Source organism: Molossus molossus, unplaced genomic scaffold (assembly GCF_014108415.1).
Source record: "Molossus molossus isolate mMolMol1 unplaced genomic scaffold, mMolMol1.p scaffold_m16_p_7, whole genome shotgun sequence".
Taxonomy (NCBI): domain Eukaryota; kingdom Metazoa; phylum Chordata; class Mammalia; order Chiroptera; family Molossidae; genus Molossus; species Molossus molossus.
In genome coordinates, this window is record NW_023425401.1 from 46,782,434 (window position 1) to 46,810,214 (window position 27,781).

Genomic DNA, 27,781 nt, shown 5'->3' on the forward strand with positions numbered 1-27,781 from the left:
TTGGGGTGGAATTCTCTGTAGATATCTATTAAATCCATTTGGTCTAGTGCTTCATTTAGAGTCTCTGTTTCCTTGCTAATTTTTTGCCTAGAGGATCTATCCAGTGCTGTCAACGGGGTGTTGAAGTCCCCTGCTATGATTGTATTGTTGTCGATTTCTCCTTGGAAGTCCTCCAGAAGATTTTAAATATATTTTGGTGCTCCTATATTGGGTGCATATATGTTTATCAAGGTTATATCTTCCTGTTGGATAGATCCTTTCAATATTATGTAGTGGCCGTCTTTGTCTCTAGTTATGGTCTTCATTTTGAAATCTATTTTATCAGATATGAGAATTGCTACCCCAGCTTTTTTTTGCTTTCCATTTGCTTGGAAAATTTTTTTCCATCCCTTCACTTTCAACCTATGTGAATCTTTTGTTGAGAGGTGGGTCTCTTGTAAACAACATATAGACGAGTCATGCTTTCTTATCCAATCAGCTACTCTGTGTCTCTTTATGGGAGCATTCAATCCATTTACATTTAAGGTGATTATTGATATGTACTTATTTATTGCCATTTTTGTTTAGTGTGGTTCTATTTTTCTTCCCATTTCTACTGCTAATTACAGCAGTCCTTTTAACATTTCTTGCAGTGCTGGTTTGGTGCTAATGTATTCCCTTAGCTTTTTTTTTGTCTGGGAAGCTCTTTATTTGATCTTCTATTTTGAATGATAGCCTTGCTGGGTAGAGTAGTCTTGGATTCAGATTCTTGTTTTTCATGACTTTGATTACTTCATGCCATTCTTTTCTGGCCTGTAGTGTTTCTTGTGAGAAGTCAACTGAGAGCCTTATGGGGTTCCCTTTGTAGGTAACCTGTTGCTTATCTCTTGCTGCTTTTAGGATTCTCTCTTTGTCTTTAATTTGTGGCATTTTAATTACTATGTGTCTTGGTGTGGGCCTGTTTGGGTTCTTCTTACTTGGGACTCTCTGTGCTTCTTGAACTTGAATGCCTTCTTCCTTCACCAAATTAGGGAAGTTTTCTCTCACTATTTTTTTGAATATATTCTCTATCCCTTGCTCATTTTCTTCTTCTTCGGGGACTCCTATGATGCGAATATTATTACGTTTCCAGTTGTCCCAAAGTTCTCTTAAGCTGTCTTCCTGTTTTTTAATAGTTTTTTCCTTTTGTTTTTCTGATTGGTTGATTTTTTCTACCCTGTCTTCTAATTCACTGATCCAGTCCTCAGCTTCCCCTACTCTGCTTTTTAAACCTTCCAATGTGTTTTTCATTTCGGATATGTCATTTTTTATCTCTTCTTGTTGGTTTTTAATTTCCATTTGGCTTATTTTCAGTGTCTCTATGTCCTTACTCATGCTGTTCAGCTTCCTCAAGATCATGGCTCTGAATTCTAGCTCTGTTAACATGCCTAATTGCTCCACATTGATCTCATCTTCGGTGGAGGTGTCTTGCTCTTTCATTTGGCTTCTGTTTCTGTGTTTCAACATTTTGGCTATCACTGTGGGCTTTGGAGCCTGTCAAGTTCTCCCTGTGGGTGTTGGTGTTCTGCTGTTTGTGGCTCCCTCTCCTGTGTTTAGATGAGTGAGGGAGGACCCACGTTGAACACCACTGTCAAGTCTTACTTTCCTGGTTAAAGTTGCCAGCCCAGGAAACGTACTGTTATCCTCTAGCTTTTTGCCTGGAGGCTAGCAGTCTAGGTTAATTGATGAGTTTTGGGTTGTCAGTTGATTGAAAAACTCCCTCTGGTGCTCAGCCACGGGCTTTCACGAGGGTGGGGCAGATGCTGGTTGTTAGTGAGCCTCAATTAACACTTCAATGGCCCACAGGGTGGGGTTGGATCTCCGAGGGAGGGGCTTCTGCCTCTCCTCAGAGCTCTGGGAAGGAGCAATGTGGCCACCGTCCTGAGAGGCTGCACTCAGCCAAAGCTCTGAGTGCCCTCCAAACCCCGACTGTCCCGACACAGCTCCAGTCCAGTCCGTCCTCCCTCTGCCGGAGCCCAAGGTGAGTGGCTGTGGCTGTTTCAGCCTCTGTCCCGGCTGCGCTGTGGGGCCGCCTGGGAGTGTAACCCAAGGGCGCTGCTCCTCCAGGTAAGGCTGCTGCCGAGCTGCCGACCGTGGGCTCCCAGCCCCGTCTCGCGCCTTCGTAAGCCTACCGGGATCGAGTCAGTGAACCTCGTTGTATGGTCCTCGCAAGCTGCTTTTCTGTTGGTTTTTCCCGTCGATTTGTCTGTGTTATAGTTGTAATTCCAGTTTGGTTCTGGGAGACGGTCTGGGTAGCTCCGTTCACTCCGCCGCCATTTTTCGGTCCCTCTAATCTGCTATTTTCTTGTAACTTTTAAAAATCCCACTATTATTGTGTGAGTCCATTCCACAATTTTCCTCTAATTTCACATTGTGGAATCTTAAAATTATTTTGAACAAGCTTCCCTACATTCTCAAGCACCTTTGACTTCTCACACTGACCACACCTCATCTTCCTCCTGCTCACCAGCTCCTCAGCTGCCCACACTCCATGTGCTGCAGGGTCTCAAAATAGTGGCTTTTGCCACCCTTGTCAAATATTAATTGAGCTTAATGTCTTGGGTCAATTTCTGGGTTCTCTGTTCTGTTCCATTGATCTATATGCCTGTTCTTGTGCCAATACCAGGCTGTTTTGATACGATGGCTTCGTAGTATAACCTAAAATCTGGTGGTGTGATCTCTCCCACTTTGTTGTTCTTTTTCAAGATAGCTGTGGCTATTCGAGGTCTCTTTTGGTTCCACATCTACTTTTGGAATATTTGTTCTAGATCTGTGAAATATGTCATTGGTACTTTAATAGGAATTGTGTTGAATCTGTAGATAGCTTTGGGTAGTATAAACACTTTAGTGATGCTGATTCTTTCACTCCATGAACATGATTTATGTTTCTACTTTTTTATATCTTCCTCTATTTCTTTTTTCAATGTCCTGTAGTTTTCTGAGAATAGGTCTTTTATCTCTTTGGTTAATTTTATTCTTAGGTATCTTATTTTTTTGGTTGTTGCAATGGTAAATGGATTTTTTAATTTAATTTAATTTTTTTTTGTTTCCCTTTCTGAGTGTTCATTATTGGTGTATAAGAATGCCATTGATTTCTGAATGTTAATTTTGTATATTGCTCCTTTGCCAAATCATTTATTAAATCTAGTAGATTTTTGATGTAGTCTTTAGGGTTTTCTTTGTATAACATCCCATTATCTGCAAATAATGACAGTTTCACTTCCTCCTTTACAATTTGGATCCCTTTTATTTTTTCTTCTTGTCTAATTGCTGTGGCTAAGACTTCCAGTACCTTGTTAAATAAGAGTGGTGAAAGTGGGCATCCCTGTCTTGTTCCTATTCTTAAGGGAAATGCTTTTAGTTTTAGCCCATTGAGTATGATGTTGGCTGTAGGTTTTTAGATATGGCCTTTATTATGTTGAGATATGATCCTTCTATTTCCACATTGCTAAGCATTTTTATCAGAAATGGTGCTGGATTTTGTCAAATGCCTTTTCAGCATTTATTGATATGATAATATTTTGTTTAGGTAGTGTACCACAATTATTGTTTTTTAAATATTGTACCAGCCTGTATCCCTGAGATGAATCCTACTTTGTCATGGTGAATAATTTTTTTTTTAAATATATTGCTGTATCTGATTTGCTAATATTTTGTTGAGGATTTTAGCATCTATGTTCATCAGAGATATTGGCCTGTAGTTTTCTTTCTGTGGTTTGTCTTTGTCTGGTTTTAGAATTAGGATTATGCCCTGGCCAGTTTGGCTCAGTGGTTGAGCGTTGGCCTGCGGTACAGAGAGACCCGGGTTTGGTTCCCACTAAGGGCACGTACCTCGGTTGCAGTTTGTTCCCTGCCCTGGTTGGGTCGTGTAGGTGGCAACCACTCGATGTGTCCCTTTCACAACAATGTTTCTCTCTCTCTCTCTCCCTCCCACTCTATCTGAACAAAAAATGTTAAAAAAATGTCCTCAGGTGAGGATAAAAATTAAATAAATAAATAAAAATAGAATTAGGATTATGCTAGCCTCATAAAAAGAGCTTGGGAATCTTTCTTCCTCTTGAATTTTTTGCAATAGTTTGAGTAGGATGGGTGTTAATTCTTCTTTGAATGTAGGTAAAATTCCCCTATGAAGCCATCCAGACCCGGACTTTTGTTTGCTGGGAGTTTATTGATTACAGCTTCAGTTTCCTTAGTTGTTATTGGTCTCTTCAAGTTTTCTGACTCTTCCTGTTTTGGGAGACTGTATGATTCTAGAAATTTGTCCATTTTGCCTAGGTTTTCCTATTTGTTGGCACCGCTCAGTGTGTTTTGATAAATATGGACACCCATGGCACACTATTTTTAGACTTAAGGTCCTATAATATTGGTCTACTTGCATTTCTTCAAATATACATGACTCTTTGGTACTTCTGCGCGTGTATATGTGTTTTCTCCCTTAACCCAAACACATTTTTCTCCTGTCACCTTTCAGAAGACACTTGGTAAAAATAACCTCTGGGAAATGTATCCACTCATCCCCCCCCCCCACACACACACACTTATACTTAACTATCATGACACCCATAAAAGCCTTTTCCTTATTAATAACATGGCTCTGTTCTCCACCATGCATTCCATGGTGGGGTCCATTTTTAAAAAATTTTAAAGAATGTTCAATCATTAGTACCAAGTTAGGTACTTAATAAATTTGTTGACTAAAGGTGCAAAATAAAAACTGAATATTTTTAAATAAAAATTTATCAGATTTTTAATGAAAATCCTGGAGAACTGGACTACCTGGGTATAAAACAGGGCTCATTTTCATATTACATGTGACATTTTGGAAACAGTATGTAACCTAAATGTGGCTCATTATTCTGAACTGTAAAATGGGAACATTTATTGCGCTTATCTCATAAGTTGTTATGAAGTTTATATTTTTAATCTTTTTAAAATTCTTAAAACACTTTATGGCATCCAATAAACATTCAACATTATTATATTATTTTTAATTTACATTAATAAAATAATGTACCATTGAAAATATTTAAAATTCTAGCTAATCCAAGGGAAATCAAATATAAATCTTACAGAAGCCATTTATCTCGATCAATTAGGTATCTCTTTCCTCGTATCTCTAATAGAATGTAACAAAAATACTGAAATGTCACTACTTATTATACTACTGGAATGAGAACATTTCGATTCTTAGAATCAAAGTTTGTTTGTATATATGTTATATCAACATTGCCTCTTTATCATTATTATTATTTTTATAGTCATTATTTCACAACCACCTAACACATACAAATTAGTATGAAAAATCAAATTTAAACCCACATTGTTCATACTGCAGATCAGCAGAAAACACACAAGTACATGTAGTAGAATGACCTCAGCAAACCCAGCCACCCAGAGCAGTTTGGATGCATAGACAACTGATCAGTTTTTTAAAAAATAAGATGGCTAAAAGATTGAGAAAGTGAAACAAGGAGAGTGTACATTATTGGAAATGCCTTCCACAAGGAGATGCTGATTGAATGGGTAATTCTTTTATAGTCCAGATCTTGTAGCTTGTCTTTAAAAATGATTCTTTCAAAAGTCTCCATAATCAAACTGGTGGGAAAATAATGAATTGGCAGCCCATTCAAATGGAAAGCTGTTGTTAATCAAAATAATATTTTTCTGCTTAACACACAGCAGAATTTTGCACCAATGTATTTTTATGTCTGTTCAACCGAAAATAACATCAAAATGGGAACTACAGTTATATTTTTCTGGGTATAATATGAATCTTTAAATTCTAAAGTTCTGTTGCTTCATTTCTCCTGTTTGGTAGTTGGAAATATTGATGTTCTCACAGTCTGTGAAACTAGATTAATTCTTTGTAGACATGTTATTAATATGCATTGCCTCCTACAGAGTAATTTGCAATGTTGAAACTGGCATGCATTTAATATATTGTACATGGAAAAAATAGAAGATAGTTTATTTTTCTAAGTTCTTCAGATTTTATGACACATTTACTATTTGCATACAAATATGTTTTATTTTGCTAAATCCTATAAATGGTATTGTTTTGGAACGAAGATCTTTATTTTTTCATTTCCACATGCTCTAAAGATATTTTCCCATTTCAACTCACAGCATTTTTAGAGTGCCAAGGAACTTTGAGGGAGCTTTAGAATAAACCATTAATTTTGGCTAATGTCTTTTCAAGAATGGGCAAGTAACATTAAATGCAAAAACAAAGTGTAGTTATCAGTGGAGTTGAAGACAAATAACCATTGGACAGTGAGCATTTGACCCTTCCTTCAGTTCTGCAAAGTCCAGTTCATTGTACTCCTTTCTAATCATGCAGAGTGTGTGCTACAGCAAGACCGAGTGCTGCAAGGGAATAGGGATGAGAAAGAGAGTTGAAAAAAATATATTTCTGGGTATGTAGTAAAACAAAGGATCCCTTCTCCCTAGGCTTGGGGTCAAAGCTAATTGTTTCCTTCCTTTAAGACCTTGATTCTGTGTTTATGACTGCCCTGCAAACATTTCACATGTACAGGTTATCAGGAACTCCTACTGTCCTGTGGCTATCAAAGAGGACTTCCAACACCGTGGGACTCTCTCTTAAAATGGATTGGTCCAATGGGGCTTATTTATTTATTTAAGCCTTTGCAGCCGTGTGTGCAAGAGGGGTGGTTTAGCATAAATGAGAACATTTTCAATATTAACTGAGGTTTTATTTACTGTTCCCTTTGAGGCCTCTGAGTTTGTTACTTATTTTCTATTACATTGGGAAAGGGACATGGAATTTTGAAGTACACACTCTGAAATCTAGGCCTAGTTGTTTCTGTTAATAGACTTCACTCAGTGATTTTTGGTCTCAGTAGACTCATTTGTAAAATAGGAATGATGACAACGTATAGCCCACCTGTACCAGAAGTTTTTCAATGATCAATCAATCAATATATTGTTTATTAAAGAATCTATAAAAATAGATTGCTAAAAACTGTAATGTAATATGTCAACATTCCCCAATTCTACTTGCTTTTTTCTGTCTCTACTCCCAGCCTGTTAAAAAAGGAGGAAGAAATAGTATTTAATATAGAAAGAGAACATTGTTTGAGAGACAATTTTCCACAAAGGGTCAATATATGATGTAGCCTAAGTGTATGGGGAGCTACAGAATGTGAATTATGGAGATTAAGAATAAAGCTTTCTTTGCCTGGCTGGTGTGGCTCAGTGGATTGAGCATTGTCCCATGGACGGAGTGGTCATGGTTCGATTCCCTGTCGGGGCACATGCTCCATTTGTGGGCTCAATCCTCAGCAGGGGGTGTCCAGGAGGTAGCCATTTGATGTTTTTCACATCAATGTTTCAATCTCTCTCACCCTTCCTTCCTCTCTCTCTAGAAAAAAAAAGAATGAAGCCCTCTAAAATAGGTACCACCATCAACTGCTACCGAACTCAAGTTGAAAATTTGCAATTAACTATGAGGGGTTTTTTTTAGATCTTGAGGCCTTCTCTTCAAAACATCCCTACCAAAGTAAAAATACTTCACAGGGTCCAGCATTATTAATTATCAAAAGTACTATATCTTGACGGAAACAGAGGAGAGGTCTGAGCCCAAGCGATGTGTTTGGCTAGGAAGAGGAGAAGGACGCCTTTGACTTCACCTTCACCTTCCTAATGGATTTGCCTATGGCTTAAACCTATTTGCATGATACAATTGCCCCCACAAACTTGGCTTTACTTAACTATCATTAAAATAAGTATTTACCAGGGATATAAATATTCAAGTTTGGTTTCCTTCAGTATTTTCTAGGCTTCCCCTGTTTTCATTTGTTTCTAAAAAGTATTTTTGAATATATATTGCATGCAGTTATCACTCTGATAACCTTACAAATAAAATTATTTCTAGCACATATAATACATCTATAAACATTTCTGTGGATAACCTTGATATTTTGGTGATAGCACAGGGAAATTTTTATTCTCATTTAAGAAATCAGGATGATTTTTCTTTCTAAAATTATTCCCCATCAAATATATTTTGTTCTCGATCATAAAAATTATGTTTAGGATGGTGACAGGTTGTGATCACAATTTCCTCTGTGCCAAGGCTGAATTTATAAATATACCATTCTTGCAGGATTGCCAATCATCATTTTATATTTCTTTCTTTATATATTTTTGAGAACTAGATGCATAAAATAGAAAAAAATAAGAAAACAACTACATCTTAAATAATATTCTCTATGTAGTAAAATCTTCTTAGAACTGAAAATTAAAAAGGAACAGGAAATTTTAAATATGATCCTTAATTAAATGTTCTTGGCCCTGGCCGGTTTGGCTCATTAGAGTGTCAGCCTGTGGCCCAGAGAGACCTGGGTACGGTTCCTGCTAAGGGCACATACCTCTGTTGCAGTTTGTCCCTGGCCCCGGGTTGGGGTCATGTAGGTGGCAACCACTTGATGTGTCTCTTTCACATAAATGTTTTTCTCTCTCTTCCTCCCTCTCTCCCTCCCACTCTATCTGAAGATAAATGCAAAAATGTTCTCGGGTGAGGATAAAAAATAAATGAATATTCTTGTATCTATTTATTTGGTCATTAATCATTAGAGCCAAGCCAGTAGTTGTGCTGAATGCTGAGTGTAGAAATATGATAAGCTGCTAAGTCCTTGGATGATATGTGTAATTATTCAACATGGATCCTGGCTTTCAGCAGCTCATACATTTCAGGGGAACATAAGAGAGAGAGTTTATGCAGCATGATAAGAACAATATGACAGATCTTTGAAAGGTAGGGTGCAGTCACCAAAGAATGACAAATTCTTCTTGAGAATAAGAATTACAAAAGGCTGTACAGAATAAGACAAAACAAAACATAACAAAAAGAAGCTGAGTCTTGAATGAAGACAATAGACATTTTACTAATTAGATAAAGTGGGTAGAGAGGTGGGGAAGAATTGGCATTTTGGATAGATGTGTTGACATAAGAACTATATATAATATAAACTAATATTCAAATAGTATATTATAAAAGAATAAAAATTGATTAACATGATATAATACATCCAATGGCCCACTAAGATTTCTTTCTTCCCTTGCTGAAGTAATAGTTACAATAAGAATGAAGTTATTATAAAACTGAATCTTTAAAGTTTACCTCTCTAGTTTGAATACAATATTTTAAAGCATCAGTAAATTATAAATAGTATATGCATTTGAAAGAATGTGCTTAAATGCTAAGGAAGCATATGAGAATTTGTGAATCTTATATTTTCTCCTGAAAGTATATCACTATAATATTAACTTTGTTATATTTTACATGGGAAAATGTAAATGTTTCTGTTTCAGAAATTTTGGGGTGTTCTTTTAAAAATTTTATTTAGATAACTATAGAGAATATGATAAAATGTTTTATTGATTATACTGCATATCTAATTATAAATCTCTGCATAAAGGACTAAAAATACTTTAATAATAGAAGAATTACTTAGAGTAAAATACTATAATCAACCTAAATACTTAATAATAATGAAATTACTAAATCAGTTGAGATCCACCCGTAAGTTGCAAGTACTATGCAATATATTTAATCGCATTAATTAGAGATATTAGAGAATATATTTCATGATATGTCAAAATAATAAATGCAGACTTGTAGCTATCATGTAGATACATTCATCACAAGTTTGCTCCCTTAAATACCATCAATCTCGCCCCCCCACCCCCACTCCTGGAAACCACCATTTTACTCTGTATACAACAATTTAACTTTTTTAGATCCCATATGTAAATGTTGTCATACACTACTCGTCTTACGCTGTTTGATTGACTTAGCATAATGTGCTCAAGGCCCATCCACGTTGTTACAAATGCCATACATCCTCCTTTCTCATTATATTTTATTCATTCATTAATTGATGGGTACTTAGGTTATTTCCATATCTTCACTATTGTGAATAATGCTGTGAGAAACATAGGCGTGCATATATCATATCAAAATCCTGTTTTCCTTTCCTTTGGGTATGTGCTCAGAAGTGGAATTGTTGGGTTTTATGGCATATCTATTTTCAATTTTATGAAGAAAATTCATATGTTTCCTTAGTGGTTGGAGGAATTTACATTCCCACCAACAGTGTATAAGGAATCCCTTTTCACCACATTCTCGCCAGCGCCTGCTGACTCTTCTTGATGATAGCCATCCTACTAGGTGTTGGGTGATATCTTATTGTCATTTTGATTTGCTTTTCCACGTTAATTATTAAAGTTGGGCATCTTTTCATCTGCTTGTTGGCCATTTTATGTCTTCTTTGGAAAAATGTCTACTTAGTTCTTCTACCCACTTTTAAATTAGTTTGTTTTTTCATTGTTAGTATTAAAGTGACTACATTCTTCGTGTACTTTGATATTAACCCTTTCTCCAATATTCGATTTGCAAAAAATGTCTTCCATTCTGTAGGTTGACTTTTTATTTTGTTGATGGTTTCTTTCTCTGTGAAGCTTTTGAGTTTAAGGCAGTCCTTTTGTTGATTTTTGATATGTTTTAGCATCATATCAAAAAAATAAGAATTTCCAAGACCAATATCAAGGAGTTTCTTTCCTACATTTTCTTCTATAAGTTTTATAGTGTCAGATTTTAAATTTCAGTCTTTGGTTTATTTTGAGTTAATTTGGGTGAGCTAGGGATCCAATTTTATTGTTCTGCATGTGTGCTTTCAGTTTTCTCAGCACTACTTGTTGAATATCTTTTCCACAATATATATTTTTAGATACCCTGTTGAATATAAGTTGACTGTATATGCCAGGATTTAATTCTGGGTTCTCTATTCTGTGCCAGTGGTCAATGTGTCAATTTTGTGCCAGTACCATACTGTTTATATTACTATGACTATGTAGTACAGTTTAAAATGCAGACGTTTGATACTAAGGCTTTGTTCTTTCTTTTTTTTTTCTTTCTGGAGTTTACCTTGGCTATTCGAGATCTTCTGTGGTTTTACACTAATTTAAGAACTGTTTCATCACAGCAATCGAACAAGAAGTAAAAAACATCTAAACAAAAAAGGAAGAAGTAAAACTCATTATTATTTGCAGATGACATAAGCTGTATATAGAAAACTCTAAAGATTCCACCAAAAGACTACTAGAACTGATAAGTGAATTCTGTAAAGTAGCAGAATATAAAATAAAGGTCCAGAAATCAATTACATTTTTTACACCAATAATGGACTATCAGGAAAACTAAGAAAACAATTCCACTAAAAAATGCATAAAAAGAAATAAAATACCTTAAAATAAATTAAACCAAAGATGTAAAAGACCTGTACTTAGAAAATTATGAAGCATTTAAGAAAGAAATTGAAGAAGATACAGATAAGTGGCATCATGTACCATGTTCAAAGATAGAAAGAATTAACACCATTAAAATGTCCATACTACCCAAATCAATCTATAGATTCAATGCAATTCCTATCAAGATACCAATGGCATATTCCACCGAACTAGATCATATATTCCAAACATTTATACAGAACCAAAAAAAGACCTCAAATAACCATAGCAATCTTGAAGAAGAAGAACAAAGTTGGAAGAATTATCCTACCTGATATCAAACTGTATTACAAGGCCATAGTAATCAAAACAGCATGGTACTGGCATAAAAACAGACATATAGATCAATGGAACAGAATAGAGAGCTCAGAAATAAACCCATACTTTTGTGGTCAATTAATATTTGACAAAGGAGTCAAGAACATACAATGGGGTAAAGACACTCTATTTAATAAGTGGTGTGAAAACTGGACAGATATGCACAAAAAATTAAACTATGCCATCTTTTTACACCACCCAAGAATAAACTCAGAATGGATTAATGACTTAAATGTAAGATGTAAAATCATAAAAATCACAGAAGAAAACATTGGCAGTAAAATATTAGACATTTCTTGTAGCAATATTGTTTTCTGATATGTCTCCTCAGGCAAGAAACACAAAAGAAAAAATAAATAAATGGGATTATATCAAACTAAAAATGTTTTTCACAACAAAGGACACCATCAACAAAATGAAAAGACAACCCACTGAATGGGGAAATACATTTGCCAATGATACATCTGATAAGAGGTTAATATCCAAAATTTATTAAAAACTTATACAATTCAACACCAAACAAACAAGCAATCCAATTTTTTAAAATGGACAAAGGACATAAATAGACACTTCACCAAAGAGGACATACAGATGGCCAAGATATGAAAAGATGCCCAACATCACTAACCATAAGAGAAATGCCCATTGAAACCACAATGAGATACCACCTTACATCTGTTGGAATGGCTATCATCAATAAATTAACAAAATGTGGGTAAGAATGTAGAGAAAAGGGAACACATGCTTTGTTGGTATGAATGCAGACTGGTGCAGCCACTGTGGAGAGCAGTATGGAGTTACCTCAAAAAATTAAAAATGGAACTGCCTTATGACCCAGCAATTCCACTTCAGGGAATATATCTGAAGAAACCCAAAACACTAATTTAAAAGAATATATGCACTCTTATGTTCATTGCAACATTATTTACAATAGCCAAAATTTGGATGCAGCAGCCCAAGTGTTCTTAAGTAGATGAGTGGATTGAAAAGCAGTGGTACATTTACCCAATGGAATACTACTTGGCCATAAAAAGAAGGAAATCTTACCATTTGTGATAGCATGTATGGCCCTAGAGAGTACTATGCTAAGTGAAATAAGTCAGTCAGAGAAAGAAAAATACCATGTGATTTTACTTATATGTGGAATCTAATGAACAAAATTAACAAACAAAATAGAAATAGACTCAGATACATAGAAAAGTCTGACAGCTGTTAGAGAGAAGGGGAGGTCAGAGGCTGGGTGAAAAAGGTTAAGGGATTAAGCAAATTAAAAAAAAAAACAATGACAAAAAACTCACAGACACAGACAACAGTATAGTGATCACCAGAATGAAAGAACAGTGGGGGGAGTTAGAAGTGGGCAAAGGGGGGTTAAATGGTAATGAAAGATTTGACTTTGGGGGATGAACACACAATACAATATACAGATGATGTATTATAGACTCGCACACCTGAAACCTTTATAATTTTATTAATCTATCTTACTTCAATAAATTCAATAAAAATTAAAAATAGAAAAATAAAATCAAATCTATTTTGTCTGACATAGAAAAGGAACTGTTTCTTCTATTTTTTATGTGAAGAATGCCTTTGGTATTTTGATGAGGATTTCACTAAATTTGTAGATGGCTTTGGTAGTTTGGCCATTCTAACAATATTCTTCCAATCCATGAACATGGGATGTCATCCCATTTGTTTGTCTTGTTCAATTTCTTTCATCAAAGTCTTACCATTTTTCAATGTACAGGTTGTTCACTTCCTTGGTTAAATTTATTCCTATATATTGTTTTTGATGCTATGGTGAATGGCATAGTTTTCTTTCATTCTTTTTCAGATTCTTTCATCCACAGCAGTGGTTTTCAACCTTTTTCATCTCATGATACATATAAACTAATTACTAAAATTCTGCGGCACACAAAAAATATATTATTTGCTGATCTGACCAAAAAAGTAGGTATAATTTTAATTCATTCACACTGGATGGATATTGTTGTTTTAGCTGTTGTCATTCTTTTGATAATCTAAGGGAAAAGAGGTCAGTGCCCTAGGTATTGTATATTTAAAAATTTTTTGTGGCACACCAGTGAGCTTCTTGCAGTACAGCAGTTGAACAATGCTGGTTGGAAAAAATGCAACTGATTACTATACATTGCACTTCATTTTCATTTGTTTCAAGATATTTTATTTTAATTTTGACTTCTTTGTTGAGCCATTTGTTGTTCAGTAGCATGCTGTTCAGTCTTCATATATCTGTGAATTTTCTAGTGTTCTTTCTGTAACTGATTTCTAGTTTCATACCGTTTTAGTTGGAAAGCATGCTTAATATGATTGCAGTCTTACATTTTTTAAGATTTGTGGCCTGACATATGATCTGCTGCTGTTGGATGAAATGTTCTGTATGTGTCTCTGAAGCCTATTTTTTTCTAAAGTGTGGTTCAATTCCAATATTTTGTTGATTTTTCTATCTAGAAAATCGATAGTGTGGTTTTAAAGTCCCCTATGATTATGTATTATTGTCTACTTCTCCCTTAAGGTTCGTTAGTATTTGCTTAGTATATTTAGATGCTCAAGTGTTGGAAGCATATTTATTTACAATTGTTCTATCTTCTTGATGTACTGACCCCTTTATCATTAATAATCACCACCTTTGTCTCCTGTTACCCATTTTGGTTTAAAGTTTTGTTACCCTTTTTGTCTGATACAAGTATGACTGTCTGCATTCTCTTTTGGTTTCCATTTTCCTAGAATATCATCTTTCTTTCTGTCACCTTGGGCTCATGTATGTCTTTATTTTATTTTTATTTTTTTTTTCACATCTTTATTGTTGGATGTAAAATGTATTACAGATGTTCCACATTTTTCCCCCATTGACCCCCTCCTCCCCACTCCCGCCCCCTCCCACCTTTTCCCACACTATTGTCTGTGTCCATTGGTTATGCATATAAGTTCTTTGGTTTATTTCTTCCCACCCCCCCAACCCCTTTCCCTTTGAGGTTTGTCAGTCTAGCAATGAATTTGTGCTTCTTAATCCCTTCACCTTTTTCACCCATTCCCCCAACCCCCTTCCCAACTGGCAACCAACAAAATGGTCTCTGTATCTATGAGAATGTTTCTGTTCTTCCTGTTCATTTTGTTTGTAGATTCCATTGTTGATAGATATGTATTCATTGCCATTTTGTTTGTTCATACATTTTATCTTGTATGTCTCTAGAGCTGAAATGAATCTCCTATGAACAGCCTATGGTTAGGTCTTGCTTTTTTATCCATCCAGCCACTCTATGCCTTTTGATTGGTGAGTTCAATCCATTTACATCTACGGTGATTATTGATATGTAAGAATTTACTACTGCCATTTTGTGTTTTTCCTTCAGGTTATTTTGTCTCTCCATTGTTTCTTTTTTCTTCTGTTTCTGTCCACCTGGGTAAATTGGTAGTTTTCCACGGTGATTGGCTCAGTCTCTCCCAGCCACTCCCTTTTTTAAAATCTACATGTCTCTACTCTAGATTTTTGCTTTGTGGTTACCATGAGGTTTACACAAAATTATCTTTCTTTTTTTCCTGACAGTGATTTACCTTCATTTACCTATAAAGCTTCCATCCTTTTACCCTTCCCTTTTTTAATATATATTTTATGTCACAAATATCCCTTTTTATGTTGTGATTTTGTTATGAAGTTGTAGGAGCTATAGGTAGTTTATTGCTCTTTTCCTTTCATGCTATATTTAACACTTTACCATACTATCCTGAAAAAAAAAAAATTACAGATTTCTAATTCTAATTGTAGAGTGTCACCTAAATCAGAGAATTGTGTACTTTCAGTTTTTTATTTCAGCCTGAAGAACTTATTCCATATTTCTTATAAAGCGGGTCTGGTGGGTGACTTTCTTTTTGTTTGTCTGGAAATCCATTTTTCTTCAAATCTTAAGTATTGCTGCCATGATTTAATTATTGGCTGGCAATTTTTATCTTTCAGTATTTTTAAATATGTAACTTGACTGTCTCCTGGCCTGTAGAGTTTCTGCTGAAAAATCTGCTGATACCCTGATGGGGGTATGTTTTTAGGCTACTGTCTTTTCTCTGGCTGCCTTTAAAATTCTTTCTTTATCATTGGCTTTAGAAAATGTTAATGTAAGGTGTCTTGGAAAGGTCTTTTGGCATTGAGATAATAAGGGTGTTCTAATAGGTTTGTGGACTTGCATACCCAGTTCTTTCCCCAGGTTTGGGGAGTTCTCAGCTGCTAATTTCTTTAAATATGCTTTCTGCTCCCCTCTCTCTCTCTTTTCTCCTTCTGGTATACCCATCAATCTTATGTTGTCTTTCCTTGTGGACTCTGGTAGTTCTCATAGGGTTTTTCCATTTAAAAAAATCTTAGTTTTCTCTGCTTTTACACCTGAATCACTTCTATATCCCTATCCTAGGACTAGCTTATTCTCTCTTCTATCAGATCTGCTCATTTTCAATGCTTTGTAATGCATCCTTCATCTCATTTATTGGGTTTTTCCGCCCTAAATTTTCTGTTTGGATATTCTTTACAATTTCAATCTCTTTGGTATAATTCTCCTTCTGTTTCTTAATTTTCTTTCTGAGATCATTGTATTGCCTTTCTGAGTTTTCTTGTAGCTCACTGAATTGCCTCATAATATCTATTTTGAATTCTCTATGAGTCAGATTTTAATATCCTGTGTCTTTGGATTCAGTTGCTGAAAAATTGACATTTTCATTTTGTGATACTATATTACTATAATTTACATAGTGTTTAATGCAAAAAAGTCTCTATTTCTGCATTAGAAGTAGTGAACAATTTTATTTACATAGGCTTTGTTTTTTTTTTATTCTAGCAATTAGCACGTCGGTAATTAGAAGCCTTCCTTTTGTTTTCCAGTAGGTGGCGCTATAGCACAAGTTTCTGGTTTCTCTCACTAGAGTCTACTCACGTCTAAGGTTGGGAGCTGGCCATGAAAAAGCTGGCAGAGGGAAATAAGGGTAGTGACAGCGTGGAGGGCAGTGTGCTTAGCATTTGGTATTTGGGGTGTACCCACATCCCAGTAGGGAAATCGTCCAGTGGCGGGGGGCACCCACTGGAAATGCTTTCCTTCAGTTTTTATCAGGAAATATGTATGTAATTCCCCCTTACGGAGGCTGTAAATAAGTGATGAGATAAGACGACCTTTAAAATATACAGCTTATTTTAGCCTTAGTTAGGCCTGAATCCAGCTGGAAATGTTATTTTCCAGTTTTAGCCATTGCTATATGATTAATTCAATGCTATTTATAAATAAATTACTTCAAATAGGTTAATATTATGTATCTTTTGAGTGAGAAAAAATTAATTATATTTACTTTCCTTGTTGGTTGTCTTACATAATTGTGAAATTTATTATAGTATCATCATAGATTACAAAATGAAAAAATACATTTATTTCTATCCTTCAAAAGCTAACATTTGGGAGTTTTGATTTTACACCTCTGGAGTTATTATAAGGACTGTTTATTTAATTTGGAGTTAGGGCAGGATCAGTGTTGCATTTTAAATATTCATCTTTATTAGTTTAGTTTTAAATGTACATATGAAGTCTTCTGGATCAAAGCTAGAATATCATTATTCACTTAGAAATCAAATAACGATTGTGTAATTTTCCACAGTCTGACTTTTACCCCTGGGCAATAAGATGAAAGCTAGGTATAATGTCGTGTAAATGCAAATTTCAAAATGTGGATAGTAGGAGCGAAACAGAAAAAAATGGATTTTCTCTGCTTATATACAGTAGTTAGCGGCAACTGCCTCCTATCTTTCTAAAAGGAAAATAAAAAAATATTATTATTTTTTCTCCTTGGAGATGGATGAAAAGGATCCCGTGTTCCCACTCTAACTTTTGTAATGTAAATATATCTTTCCACATAAAATCCGGATTTTATGACTGAAGAAGTCTCCACGGTTCCAGGCCTCATTCTCTCTTGAAATGTAAATATGTACATCTAGAGTTAGGTCGATACTTCTGGAATTCTCTCACCACTCCTACAGTTGTCAGTTAACTTCCCCAGTCCTGCTCTTAGCTGAGGGTCCCAAGTTTCAGCAAAATTTATTCAAAAGGACCCAATTCTTCAGAAATACCAACGTCTTTTCTCTTTCCCAGAAGAGATTATTTAGGGTTCTCTTCGAAAGAGGTCATAGGAGGAGATTGGTCCTCATAAGGGGAGCAAGGAGGAGAATCAGCTAATAGGCACTAACCAGTTGGGTAGGCAGGATGTGGACTGAAGGAACTGCCTGGCCTGTGACACGCATGGGACCTCACCCGAGGGGCGTCAAGGGACAGGTCCTAGACAGGAATCCTACTGTGAGAGGTCAGGATCTTGTATAGAAACTCATAAGAGGAACTTTGATTCATGGTATGAAAAGCAGTTTTTAAGAAAATGTACAAAGTTGAAGACAGTACTATTAAAAACACGAAGAGATACAGGAGGAAAACTTGGTTCCTTATGTTATAACATTTCTAAATTGTGCACCTAGGTATAGGTCATTATTCATTCTTTCAGCACTAGTGGACCCTTTCTTATTAAAAACCCTGGGCTCTCTTCAGTACCAGAAGATTTTCTCGTATTATTTCTTTCCTTCTATGTTTTTCATTTCCTTTTTTTTTTTTTTTTTGATAATAGATTTGTTAGATGGGTCCTTTGTTTCTTCTATTTCTTTTTTGTTCTACGTTCTAGAAGATTTTCTTTAGTACTATTTTTATCTATTTAAATTTTTTTCTACAAGTATGTTATAAAATGTTGCTATTATTCTGTTTGTCATGTTTTGTATTTTATGAACATAATATTTTACACATATTTGAGGATATTAATCAGAACATCTGTTTCTTCATCATCTATTTTTCCATATCAAAGCTTTATTCAAATATCATGTGACCCTTTTTTGTCCGTCCATGTTTGACAGTGAAGAGCGTGACTTGGCCCTGGATATACAGACGTTGGGACTTACTAGCAGATGGTTCACTTTAGAGCAAATGGTGCAGAGCCAGCCGTTTGATGGTGTTCTTCGAAGGGCCAGAAAAAGAGAACTTCAAGTTTGTTGTTGAAACTAACTGTCATATAAGTTTCCTTGGTTCTTCCCAGTTTTTTAAAAAGAGAGATATTTGATGATTTTTTATTTAGACTTAAGCAGGTGACTGTTGTTAATGTGTTGAGATGTTGTTGAAGGAAAAGGGCTTCCTTATAGGCTTCCTGCAAGGTCAACGTTTTAGTGCCCCAGCCCCCACTCTGGCCCTTTCTCAGCTCACGTCTCTGATGTCCGAGTTCTCTGGAGCCCCACTTTGCTGTGTGGACTTTCTCCTGTTGCAGCTCCTGCTTAGACTGTTTCAGGTGGAGGTTTCCTTCTCTCGGCTTCATCAGTTATCATGCTTCCCTCTTCTGTCTTTTGCATCTTGGTTGTAAACTGTCATCTGCTGAAGCTCCATTTGCTGTTGTTGGTGTTGCTCTGGGTGATCATCTTTATTCCTTGCTTGTCATTTGTGTTTTATCTGGAAGTTCTGGATTTAAACACGTGCACTTGGTCTGAGTAGAGTCAAGGTCTAACCTCTGCTGCTACACAGATGAATTCTGTGAGGTTCTTCATAAGAGAGTTCTGTAAGGAGGGAGCTGAAATGAGAAGGAAGCCAGATCCCATCAGGCAAGGAACAAAAAGTTATCTGTATCTATGAGTCTATTTCTGTTCTGCTTGCTCTCTCTCTTTGTCTTGAACCTTTTGCATTTTGATGATGATGTGTCTTGGTGTGGACCTCTTTGGGTTCATCTTGCTTAGGATTCTGTGTGCTTTCTAGACTTGTATGTCTGTTTCCTTCACCAAATTAGGGAAATTTTCTGTCATTATTTTTTAAAATAGGTTTTCAGTTTCTTGCTCTCTCTCTCTTCTCCTTCTGCCCTGCCCCCCATGATGCAAATGTTGGTATACTTGAAGTTGTCCCAGAAGCTCCTTACACTAGCCTCATTTCTTTGGATTCTTTGTCCTAATTGGGTGTTTTTTGCTTCCTTATATTCCAAATTGATGGTTTGCCTCTTGGCTTCACCTACTCTACTATTGATACCCTATAAATTATTCTTTATTTCAGTTAGTGCATTCTTTCTTTCTGACTGATCCTTTTTTATGCTCTTGAGGTCCTCACTAAGTTCCTTGCACATCCTTATAAGCAGTGTTTTGAAGTATGTATCTGCTAGATTGCTTATCTCCATTTCATTTACTTCTTTTCCTGGAGTTCTGTTGTGTTCTTTCATTCGGGACATGTTTCTTTGTCTCCTCATTTTAGCTGTCTCTCTGTGTTTGTTTCTTGTATTAGGTATTCTATGTCTCCTAGGGTTCCTATGTTGGCCTATTTTAGTAGGTGTCCTATAGGATGCAGTAGCACAGCCTCCCTGGTCACCCCAGCTGGGCCCTCGAGGTGCCCCCCTCGTGTGGACTGTACACCCTTCGGTTGTAATTGAGTCTTGATGGCTGTTGGCACATTAATGAGAGGGATTTACTCAGGCTGATCAGTTGCAAGGACTGGCTGTGCCCACTGACCTCTGACTACCTTGGAGGATCAACTGTGCAGAGGCCCACCACACAGAGCAAGACTTACTTCAGCAGGGCTCTGGTACCCAATGAGTTTACTCCTTGAGTGAGTTGCTAGCGGAGGTGGTGGGTGGTGTGTTTCAACATGGTCTGAAGCTGTCCACTGGGTGTGCTGGCTCTGGGGAAAGGTCAGCCCCTGCCTGTGTTCTACCTGGTCCACCAGGCATATGCTACAAAGTGATCTGCAGATGGCTGCTGCTTGTGCTGGGCTTGGCGGTGCCCAGGAAGAGCCAAGCTTTGAACCAAGGCTGGCTGCTTTTAGTGCCAGGCCTGGGGCCACATAGCTAGAGGTAAGGGGCTCGCTGAGGCTGGATGCTGTTTGTTTGAGAGAATGTAGGAAAATTTGAAGCAAGAACCAAGACAGGCCAATCCTATGGTAAAGACACTGGAAACAGCTTGGGTGGGCCTGAAAGTTGGGTTGGGCAGGACCTCAGGAAATAATGAGGGTGGGGCAAACAGAGTGAGGGAGGTTGCTGGAGTCCCAGGTATGGCATCCATCTGCCTGCCCCATTGGGAAAGGGCTCCCCAAAGGAGCAACAGCCTCCACCAGCATGTCTGTGTGGGAGAAAGCTGCCTCTCCAGCTCTTTCCCTGATGCCAAACAACTCAGTTCTTCCCAGTATGTCTCTGGTGTCTTTCAAGATGCCTCCCCCATGCTGGAGCCTGGAGGAAGTGGGTCCGAGTAAGTCTGTGTGCGGGACCTATAAGAGGAACTGCCTGGGACTCCAGAGCCTCAGCCTCCTTCAGCCTCAATTCTAACTGGTTTTACAACCAGAAGTTATGGGGACTTCTCTTCCTGGTACTGGAACCCTGAGCTGGGGGGCCTGGTGTGAGACAGGGCCCCCTCCTCCTCAGGGAGGACCTTCACAGCCGGGTGTCTCTCCTGATTTTTATCTGCCCCACATGGGTATGGGACCAGCCCATCTTCGCCTCCGCCCCTCCTACCAGTCCCATGTGGCATCTTTCATTTCATAGTCATAGGACTTCCATTCAGATCAATGTCAGGCAGTTCTGAATCCTTTGCTCACTTTTAAGAATTCTTTGTTTTATTGTTGCGTTGTAAGAACACTTTATATATACTGGGTACTAGACCTGTATCAGATACATAATGTACAAATATTTTCTTTCATTTTGAGGTTTGTCTTTTCACTTTCTTGGTAGTTTCTTTTGATGAACAAAAGTTTTTAATTTTGATGAAAGACAATTTATTTTAAAATTGGATGCTTCTGCTCTAGGTGCCACGGATAGGAAACCATCGCCTAACGCAAGCTCACGGAGGTTTATACTCATGCTTCCTTCTAAGAGGGTGGAAGATGTGAGAAACACTATTACATTTAGGTATTTCATCCATTTGGAATTAGTTTTCATATGTGGTGTGAGGTAGAGATGCAGCTTTGTTTTTTCCCTTGGGGCTCTCTTGTTGCCTTCCCAGCATTGCTGGGAAAGACTATTTCCTTCCATTTCACTTTCTTGGCCTCTTGTCAAAAACTGAGTCTGTAGAAATGTACAGGCATTGATATAATATTTTGGGTTTTAGTGTAAACCTTGAGAAATCCCACATCACTTTTATGTTTTATCATCTATATTTGGTTGTTTTTTTCCTTTCTGATAACATCTAGAAAGATATATTCATTTTAAATGTTTTAAAATGTTTACTATCAGCGTTTTTGTGTAAGAAAGTTTATACTCCTAAGCCTTTATTCTGGCATTCAGGCTGTGGCACCTTTAAAACATACCTTCAAACCTTTGATACTTCTCCGGTAGAGAGGTGGGATCTATGTCTCATCTGCTTGATTCGGGGGTAGATTTAGTGCTCATTTGAAACCAGTACATGCACTGGAAATAATGTGTGTGACCTTCCAAGGCTAGGTAATAAAAGGTGATACATCTTCAATATTGTTTGCTGAAGCACTAAGAAATCTGGCTACCTTGTAACTTCCATTCTGTGAGGAAGGCCAGGCTGCATGGAGAAGCTAGATGTAGCTCTCATGGATTCAGATGAGGGCAGCTGCAAGCCAGCACCAATTGCCAGATATATGAGTGAAATGACTCCAAGTGATTCCAACTCCCTGTCCTTGTCACCCCTAGCTGTCAAGTATTCCTAGGTGAGGGCCCAGAAATTGTGGAGCAGAGACAAGCCATGTTCACTGTTCCCAGCCCCAATTCCTATCCCCTAACGCCATGAGCAAGGTTAAAAGATTGTTTAAAGCAGCTAAATTTGGGGGTATTTTGTTTCGTAGTAATAGTAACCAGAACAAAAGCCTTCCAGTTCCGGAGAATAATTTCTTTCCTCTCTTTCTGAAACTCTTTAGTGGATGTTGGCCCACCTAGAATGATCCTTAACTTTCCTTCCTTTGTTCTCCATGATCTATTCCTTTGTCTTTTATGTTGTTCTTTGTATGTGTGTGTGTGGCAGAGGAGAGGGGGGAGTGGAGATTTTCCTTAATCTTGCAAAATGTTTTATTGCATTTTTAACATATCTAATATCCTATTACTAATTTGCACTAGCTTTTGTTCTTCTTTGCTGTATATTTATTATATTCTACTTTTTGTACGCATGTGATACTCTATGTTCCTACACTGAGAATACTGTTACTTTTAGAGTTTTTTTTTTTTTTTTTTAATATTATCTCTAGCTCTTCCACTTCTTTTCTTCTGTTTGTGTAGTTTGGCTTTTCTTCTTCTTCTTTTGTTAATGTTGGAAGCATTCTTCAAATTCCTGGTGATCCCTGGCTGTCTGTTCATGTGTAAGTGACTTTGGAGCTGCACGTGCAAAGTGATTGTTGACTTCTGGGGTTCAGAGGTTATGTATTTATCTGGGTGCTATGTAATCATAATATTTATATGTTATGTTTTCTGAGGCCACTCCCTTTTCCCAGAAAAGAATTTATGATCCCCTTCCTGTAGAATAGGTTCAGGTTGTATTCAGTTTGCTAAAGCTCATCCTATAAATGGTATGGAAACAGAGGCCTAAGAGTTTCATTATTCAATTAATTCTCCTAATCTTGGCCTTTTGCCTCCTCCTGGTCTGAAAACTCTCCACGACAGTTACTCCAGACAGTAGAGCCTTCGGCTCTTTTGGAGTCAGAGGAAGAATGTAGAGACTAAATACAATTAATATGTACTTTCAATAAATCTTGTATCTGCTCTATATCTCATGTTACCTTTTTTAATACTTTGAATTCCCAAGCTCTATGAAGGAATTGTGTTTTTTTCACCAGGACAGTCTACTACAGGTGCCCAGGTTTTGTTCCCTCCCCATCTAAAGTCAGTTACCACTCATCTGTACTCTCAACCTTCCAAATTGTGTTGAAACTTCTCATCTGTATCGTCTCCTTTTCTGTCCTCTTTGTGATTCTCTCTCTCTCTCTCTACATATGTAGGTAGATATATGTATGTATGTATGTATGTATATATATATATATTTATAACTTTTTTTATTTTACTGGATTTTGGGAAGAAATAGTTTTAGCCATGTCTAAACTAAAAGTTTCCAATTAAAATTTTTTTTTAAATCTCTAAGTAAATTAGTTTTTATGACACAGGGCATATATAATATAGCAGGAATAATGATAATTGATGTTAATAAAAATGATACCAATTTTAATCTAATTGGACTTTTGTGACATACAGAACCACACTGTCCTATATATGGGTGCTTTGGGTGCTTTTTTAAAAATTTTATCATATTCTTTGGGAAAGTAGAGAAATACACACACACACACACATATATATATATATACTATATTATATATTCCATGTTTTAAATCATATGTGTGTCTATTTTAGAATATGTGAAAGTAGGCTTATCTATTTTTTCCTAGAGAAGTTGGACTCCAGCAGTTGGTAAAGGAGGATCTGGGCAATTCTTTCACTCATAATGCTTTAGGCCTGATGAGTAAATTAATTACAATACTTTCTGTCTACAATACACTTGGGGGATTTATGTAGATCTACTCTCAGAGCTGACATCCCCAGAGAACACAAGTCAATTATGGTTGGAGCTCTTCCTGTCTCATTAGCTATTTGAATAATAATATATTTGAACGATGGCCCAGGAGGCTCGAATTAGAACTGCTCGTCTCAGTCCCAAATGAGCTTCTTAGTCAGTAATCCTAAGTGTCTGTTACTAGTTCCAGCTGTGTCATAGGACTGACTCAGGAATATCCTACTCACCTCCAGAGAAACTGGTGGGGGTATTTAGCTTCATTTGTTTTTAATATATAAAGATCCAATTTCACTAGAAATCTGTAGCTTAGCAAATTACTTTCCAAGTCACCAAAACTACGGCTAACTCAAGAGATCTAACTACAATGTCAATGTTGCTTATTTTCCTCTTATGATAAACCTTGTATCATGTTCTAAAGTGTTGAGTTTTAAAAATTTTTAAAAATGGCTGTTTCTATGTAACCAAAAATAATAACCACTGCAAAACTTTGTTGTATTCCTTTCGTGGCCAGTGATTCTTTGGTGCATAGAGAAGAAATAAGATTCAGACCAATGTATAAATTTCCATAAATGATTATGACCTTGGTCATTATTTAAGTTGTTTAAGATAAATTATTTTATAAACTGTTTTCCAAATACTAGAAAAAGAAGAAAAAAATTCTGATATAGTGTGATTAAAGTAAGAATATGTGAAGGAAAAATAAAAATCATGCAATAATATATGAATAAAAGTCCCAGAAAGATATAATTTTGTTATGTTTTATTTTTAAATATCTGTATATGTGACCATAAAAAACAAATTAATCAATTAGCCTTTGAACTAATTTTTATAGCAGTCTAGAAAAAGTCAAAGAAAAGACCAAAACCCAGCACTCTTTTTCAGTTCTAAAAGAGAAGGTATTTCCTACGTGACTAATGCTTCATTTCAATAACACATTTAGCTGATTTGACAAGGTCACTCCTTACTTGTAATAACAGCTCATTTCTTATCCTATGAAATGCTGATTCTCACTATATGAAATATTAACCTTTCTCCTTATAAACCTCAGAATTTACAGATTACATGAGCATAATAGTTTTCTAATTTTATTTAACTTCTCTATTACTAGTAAATCCTTCCTGTCATGTGTCAATGCAAACTCCTCTCTTATATAGACAGTAATAATGGAAAGATCTATATATCTTATAAAGAGATTTCTGTCTACTTTATGTCCACAGAATTCATGCATTTTTGATATGCTATGCACATTTCTTACATAGTATCTGATATTGACCATATGTTGAATTTTATGACTTAATAGATTGCTAGATGCTTGTAAAATGATGACATTATCAGTGAGTCAACCACATTGGATTTGTTGACAACAGCAGTTACCCGTGGTGAAGAATATTGATCAACAACAACAAATAAAAGGAATTTAGCGTGCCTTTTGCAGGTTTAGTTACTAAGTGAAACCTAGTTTCAATTAACACATCTTATTTTAAGCACAAAGGCCTGAAATAAAATTGAGATAAAATTACTTTTTATTAAGGATTAGCATCATCCTTCTAAGATGAAATATATTTAACTCATCTCCCGGTTGCCTGTCTTTGAATAATGTTTGTAAACAAATTGGGCTTATTGAAAATATTATTAAATGGAGAAATTTGCCTTATAAATGGGTTAAGTAGATCCCTAATAGTAAACATCCCAACATAACAGATAGTTCCCCTCCTCCATCTGTTCCTTCTCATAGTCGGAAAATAAAGATTTGGTTAATGTAAGTGAATGTTTTCTCATGCTAATATAGGGTTTTAACTATTCTCATTAAAGCCATAGGTGTTATTCCTAGATTTCTGTTCACTTGAGTACTCTGAAATCCTGTTTATTTTTCAAAACCCAATGCCAATTCCTTCTAATTGGACTGTGCAGTTTCCATGGATTGATTGTGTCCCTGCAAAATTCATATGTTGAAGCCCCAATCCCTAATGTGACAGAAATCCCTAAAGTGGAGATAAGGTCTTTAGGAAATACTTAACTTTAAATGAGGTCATGGGACTATGGCCTTATAAGAAGAGGGAGAAGTTCTTCCTCTCCCTCTCCCCTGACTCCATGGATTCGTGGGAAGACGGAAAGACAGAAGGAAAACAGCTATCTGCAAACCAGGAAGAGAGATTTCACCAGAAAGTGAACCCTTGAACCCTGCCTGAGCTGACGAATACAGCACTTTATAAATAGTGTTTTGATATCAGGTTTGCTGGCACATTGAACAAGCTGATAATTATGAATTACACGGAACTGGAAAAATAGCCACAGACAAAAATCAGAACTTTTTCTTAAAGTTATAGGATGGAAAATATTTTTTATAATGTCATTGCTGTATTTAACAAAAGCTCTAGAACACTACCTACATTTATTATTACATGTGTGTCTACTACATGTCTATAAGAATCTTGTAATAGTTGTAATAGCAGTTACAGATCCTTATTTGATAGCATAAATTATACAAAAGTACCACATTATTACTGAGTACTTATTATGTTCTAGGAGACATAGTTATATTTTATTAAACCTCACAGTATAAGCTAGATACTGCTGTTTTTTCTATTTCATATAGTATGAAATTGACCATGGGCATGCAAATAATGAGAACACAGGTTTCTTTGAATGGTCTTAATGCTTCATTAAACCACACTACCCAGTGCGACACTTTCACCGTAGATATATATATATATATGTGTATGTATATATATCTGCCACATAGAACATGTGTCTATTGGTCTAGGGACCCCCAGATAATCCTGGAGGTATCATACCAGTTTTCTCTCTGAGTTTTCTTTTTTGTAGATGGTATTTAGACCATTTTATTCTCACGAACAAAATTTTTACTTCAGACAGAGAAAAAGAATTTACCAAGAAAAGAGTTTCCTCATTTACACGTTCCAGTCTTGCATCCATGATCAGGATTAGCTTGATTGAATTCTCTGAGAGTGACCATAATTTCAGTTTTGAAAATGGCTTTCTCTCATTTCTACTTATAGAAAATGATGTTTGGGGGGAAAAAAGAAACAGAGTCATTTGTCTCTCCATACCCCAGAAAATATCCAGAATGGATCAAGTATGTCTCTTCTTTGCTTAGCATCAATCTTTCCCAATGGGTTCAGACCCACTGAAAGTTTCTGAAAATGTATAGGAGCCACTGAACAGGTACACCAGTAACCCGGGAAGCCTCCGGGATGACCTGTCTATCTAGCTTCTCCCAGACTGTCAAAACAAGTGGGGGCAGGCAAGGGTGATGAAAGTCATGCCCAAAGCCCAAAAGGGAAGAGGGCCAAACTGCTAATAAATACATTAACATAGAACAAATATTGAAATGGCAGCAGTTTCCTATGCTTCCTGCTATGAATGTCTACTGGCAGAATTAGTACCACCTGGCCCCTCATTATTTAGACATCAATTTTGTATCCCAAACAGACCGTTATCACACTTTCTCCAAGCCTAATGTTTATGCATGTCACGGAGCAGGCATTAAACAAATACTAATAAACAGAGCCTTATCTTGTAAGGAACCAGATGTATGGCAACCAATAATTTTTTAAGAAT

General features: G+C 36.3%; 1 long non-coding RNA gene across 2 annotated transcripts in view; it reads left to right on the forward strand.

Moving 5' to 3' along the window:
• Nucleotides 1-25,515, forward strand: part of LOC118619940 — a 60,339-nt gene extending 34,824 nt beyond the window's left edge. Inside the window, exons 6-8 of one of the 2 annotated variants that reach the window (XR_004957345.1) lie at nucleotides 14,858-14,938; nucleotides 21,486-21,588; nucleotides 25,500-25,515. This is a non-coding gene — a long non-coding RNA (uncharacterized LOC118619940). Of the gene's footprint in view, nucleotides 1-13,480; nucleotides 13,497-14,857; nucleotides 14,939-21,485; nucleotides 21,589-25,499 lie in introns of those variants that run through there. The other variant, XR_004957347.1, reaches the window with a different exon arrangement.
• Nucleotides 25,516-27,781: the final 2,266 nt, after the last annotated feature.